Raw genomic sequence first — 5,225 nt, 5'->3', positions numbered from 1 at the left:
ATTACTCTGGCTTCAGCCAGTGACATGAAGTAGAACACAATAACAAAATGTTTTTTTTTATATTTATGCATTAATATATCGTCTAGTAGGTACCTACATATAAAAATAAGTGAATGCGTTAACAAATAAAGATCATTATAAATTCAAATCAAAACTTAAGCAACGATCTTTTCTGTAAGCACCTTACATTTAAACTAAACAGTCTTGGTAACTCTTAACACACAGTTATCGTTATACCTATGAGTATTATACCTTGGGCGCGAAATTATCAAACTCAATCATTTCACTTTACAACATTAAAATATATAGGAAAGAAACGCGTGTTTCTAAAATCACTTTGCTACCTAATTTTATAGTGTTTTAGCCTATCAAATCCGTCAAATTTATTTCTCTAATGAAAATATTATGTTACTCACCTCTTATCGAAACTACCAGCAAAATTGCAACGAGCAAGCAGAGAAGCTTCCAGAGCGCACTGTGTTTACATGGACGGCCGGAACCCGGAACGCATTGACGGCGCATGCGGGTGGGGTATTTCGTGTTACTCTGGCTACGGTCAACGTGACGCTACAAATGCTTCGAAGCATTCCTCTTCTCTTTTCTTTCAATGAAGAAAGAAAGAGAAGAAAAACGCTCCAAAGCATTTGTAGCGTCACGTTGACCGTAGCCTCTATATGATATTAACATCATTGTAGGCGCGTAATACAAATAGTTATTGAGATAAACAATATGGCGCGGAATTGTCAACCGCGCGGTAATTGCCAACTCTCCCCTACAAATTACTCTATTTGATTCCTGCCTTTAGTTTCTTATTGCATCTAACAATATAAAGTATCTTAGGCCCAGTTCAACAGTGGCCAGTTAGCTTAACTAGTAGTTAACTCTCACTCTCCGTCTCTATCTAACCTTTGAGTTAAAAAGAGACAGAGAGTGAGAGTTAACTACTAGTTAAGCTAACTGGCCACTGTTGAACTGGGCCTTAAGTTATACTTAAAATAAATAAATCATATAAAGAATATCCTATCCTAAGTTATATTATAAATTTTTTTGTTAAATATAACTTAATTATAAAGTATAATGTATTCCGAAATGTATTAATAATATTGAAAATCCATAATTTACATGTATCTTATAGATTTTCAGTACTGTTAGTACATTTCGGAATACAGATATGAATGTATATTCTTCTCTCTCGCAGAATTTTACTAGAACCGTTAAGTTTGCCAGATGGCTCTGATTAGAGAAATTCTAATTCATAAGATAAGTGCATGGAAGGGGCACGCACCAAAGAAAGAGCCAATAGGATGTGTGATAACATGTACGTGGCTCTTTCTTATTGGCCGCGTTCAGCAGACACAACTGTTGAGTTCGTCTTATCAACACTCTACGTTGATTGGTTGGTTCTAAAAGTAAGAGCCAATCATGTTCGACTGCTACTGAGCGGCTTGGTCTGCTGAACGCGCACATTGGTAGTATACATGTTCTCTCTTGTACATACACGGCATGTATGTACATGTGTAGTGCTGCACGTGCGATCGTCGCGATTCGTTCCTTCTACGTGCTACCGCATGCTATTGAGGCCGGTTTCCGCTACCTCTCCATATATCTTGCAGGTGAGTTGGAGCTCGAATCTGATATCTTAGCAGTGGCCACGTTTATTTGTTCATTCACATTAATTGTTTCTCGCACATCTTGACGTTACATTCGCAGTAGCTTGGAAACCTGATTTGCTAAAGATAAAGGGAAGAGGAAAGAAATCAGTTGCTACATCTGTACACGCATTAGTCTAATAATATCATCTGGACGGTGTTCGTGTATAATTAAAGCATGTCATTAGAGAAACTTAAAATATTAAATTTAACTGGAGATTCAATGGAAGACTCAACGGAAGAGCAAATACATATATACCCCACGACATCATTAAAGCAGCGTTTAGAGAATGCTGGTATAATTTTAACTGATCATGAATCGGAAGATTCATCGGAAGATTCAATGGAAGATTCAACGGATGATTCAATGGAAGATTTAACGGAAGAGCAATACATCGAAAGAAAATTACATAAAATGGAAGTAAGTCCTAACATCTTTTCTCAACTTTGCTGACTACGTGTTATTAGAATGTTAGAAACCACATAAGATTTTGTATAAACGAATCAACACATTAATGATATTTCCTAAAGCGACAATTCCATATACATTCTACATAACAAAGAAAATTCATAAACATTCATATCAAGTCTATTTTCTATTAGCATGTGTAATTTAAATGCAATTAAAAAATTTGATGCAAAAAAACTACATCAGCCGAATCCGTTACATTTATCAGAATTTAAGATATAATTTATATTTATATATTTATAAATATTAATTTATATTTATTAATATTTATAAGTTCTATTTACATGTAATATAAAAAAATACATAAAAAATTGGATTTATACATACATATACGTCAAAGTGCGCATGGGGTATATAAAGTTATAAATATAACTGTCTGCTTAAATTTAATATTATAAAATTTATAGATCGTGTAAAACTTACAATTAGGCAAGAAAGTGACTATTTATCTTGAAATTTTACGTAAAATTATAATACAATTTTTTTATTCAATAAATCGGTTGTCATCAGCGAAACTAGCGGTGTTTAAGTTTTTTTCTACAATTTGGCTATTTATTCAACTTTTTTTATTGTCTGGTAAAAATGTTATTTTTATTTAAAAGAGACAATTAAATATAAGATGTCTCAATAATTTCTATGTACTTTCAGTGAAATCGGATTTCACAAATGGCTCTTATCTATATATATATATAAATATGTTATTACATGTTAGGATATTTGTTTGAAATCCAATCCCTTTTATTAAAAAGCATAGAAACTTTTAGAACATTTTGTTGTTCGTTCTTTTTTCATCATTTATAAAATTAATTATTTTCAGATTTCTGATAAAGAAGTTGAGGATATCTCTACCGAGAATACACCGAAAAAGGAGCAGACAATTTTATCGCCATATTTATGTATGAATTTACTGCCAGATGAAGAATCAATCAAATTTATAATAGGAGGAAAACCACATGTTATATCAAAAAAATCGTTGTGCGCCACCAACAGTAGTTACTTTAAGAATATCTGCCTTACACATAAGGAAATAGATATGACAAATGAATTAGTAGAATTATTTTCAGATTTCTGACAAAGAAGTTGAGATTATCCCTAGTGAGAATACTCTGGAAAAGAAACAGACAGTAGCTTCGTTATTTTTACCTTCGTATATCAAGAGGTGTTCTCGAACAAATCTTGAATCTACTATATTTGATTATATATGGACAATTGAACAATATAAGCGTTTTTCGACGATCAAACATATGATTCCGTCGTTTCCAGAAATAGGTCAATGCGAGATTCTAGTGAATGTTTTACGTGATAATGATTCTCCATGGATTAAGGCAATAAAATTGAATATACTTACTAATAACTCATTTCATGGTTCATGTATCACTGCTATAATACGATCGTCTAGAGTATAATTGTATTATCAAGATCCATTTTATATCGAATATGACATTGTTAATTGAGTTCTTGACACCTGACCTTAGGATTGAAAATACGCTTATAATAAATTGCAAGTTTGAAATTTTTTGTAATCTGATAAATAAAGCTATATGTATGAATTTACTGCCATCGTCAACAAAAATTTCAAAAGAAGTAACATATTTTGAAGATCCGAGCTTTGATAAGTTCGAGTATAAAGATGAGAAATCAATCAAATTTTTAGTAGAAGGAAACCACATGTTATATCAAGAAAATCGTTGTGCGCCATCAACAGTACTTTAAGAATATCTGCCTTACACATAAAAAAATAGAAAAAGATATGACAAATGAATTAGTAACGAATAAGGAAATACGATCTTTAAGGGGTAAAGCCACTCTAGAATTGTCAAAAAATCGATTTTTTTTTGTTAAACGATGCTTTAAGGTCTTAGAAATAAGGTACACTTGGTTTCAAAGCTCGGATAAATCTCTATTATCCCTTTTTCGTAATCCGTTTGCCGCCGCGTTCACATCTGTGAATAATGAAACTGAAACTTTAAATCAGAACTCGAACACCTTTTATCTGATTGACTTGAAATTTTGAGTGAAACTTTACAATAACATTATCTTTGGAAGTAACTAGGGATTTTGCGATAAGTTGAACAAAACTTTTTTTATAAACAATTTTGTGCAACATTTTTTAACGAAAAATGCACTTTTTTCCAACATGCACCATTCTTACAAAAAGTGATATTTCGCAATTCCCCTAGGTACTTCTATAGAAAAACTTCTATATTTTTCAAAAATCTTTGAATTTTTGTTCCAGCTCAGAAATTATAGGAGCTTCGATTCCGCCCGTTGGACGCTTTCCGCAAAAAGGCACTTTGGAGCAATGGCTCTGGTGCTGCCATTTTGGCAATAAATAATTAATAAAAAAATTTTTTTATACTTTAATATATAGATAATTAATATAATTAAACCAATTTTTATTTATGATTATTGTATTTCTGAAAAAAATTATCAAAAATTGGCTTTTTTTGGGACTCTAGAGTGGCGTTACCTCTTAAGGGAGTAGTACCCTTTGGAAATTTCAAAAAATCGATTTTTTTTATTGCATATTTTAAAAGTGTTATCCTCTACGCGTATTTTGAGCCCTTGCCGATTGCAAAATTCCAAAAATTGACGAAGTTATAGCCGTTGGAGCGAAGTAGTGTCGGCCGCTAAACCGGTCTGAGACGCCGCCGCCGCTCGGTGTTTACGAAAATTATACCTGCTGCAGACCCTTCTCTCGTTCGAATTGTATTGTCCATTTCTTGTATATATTTTTTCAATAATTCAATGGCAGAGGGGAACTAGCAACCGTTAGATTTAAAGTCCTGCACACGGTCGTGGTTCTGCATACCTGCTCCGTTATTTCAATTTCAACCAGTATTTCACAGTCCGTTTGACAGTATACACCGCGTGAGTCTAACGAAAATAAAATGCCGAAGAGACGAGCAAGTGCAAGTTGCAAAGGTTCCAGAAATACTGAGGGAAGACCTTGTAGACCGAAAAAAAGGATACGTCCTTTGAATGCATCTGAGAAGGAGCAAGAGACAGCCAGTACTAGTAAATCAGCGAAAAAATTACAAAATTGGATGGTGGATGTAGAAATTGACGCGAAATTCGGCTATAGAATTATAAATTTTGTAGCAGTC

At 33.0% G+C, this 5,225-nt stretch overlaps 1 long non-coding RNA gene across 2 annotated transcripts; it reads left to right on the top strand.

Annotated features, from left to right (window-relative positions):
* Positions 1-1,474: 1,474 nt before the first annotated feature.
* Positions 1,475-3,631, top strand: LOC139824824 (uncharacterized). 2 transcript variants are annotated; one of them, XR_011735302.1, is made up of 3 exons: positions 1,475-1,613; positions 1,711-2,070; positions 2,936-3,631. It is a non-coding gene; the product is annotated as an uncharacterized lncRNA (long non-coding RNA). The 2 variants fall into 2 exon arrangements; XR_011735303.1 differs by having other exon boundaries at positions 1,512-1,613; positions 1,714-2,070.
* Positions 3,632-5,225: the final 1,594 nt, after the last annotated feature.

This window comes from Temnothorax longispinosus, unplaced genomic scaffold (assembly GCF_030848805.1).
Source record: "Temnothorax longispinosus isolate EJ_2023e unplaced genomic scaffold, Tlon_JGU_v1 HiC_scaffold_60, whole genome shotgun sequence".
In the NCBI taxonomy this organism is placed as follows: domain Eukaryota; kingdom Metazoa; phylum Arthropoda; class Insecta; order Hymenoptera; family Formicidae; genus Temnothorax; species Temnothorax longispinosus.
The sequence above is the reverse complement of the archived record's forward strand: the minus strand, read 5'-3'. Positions and strand labels throughout refer to the sequence as shown.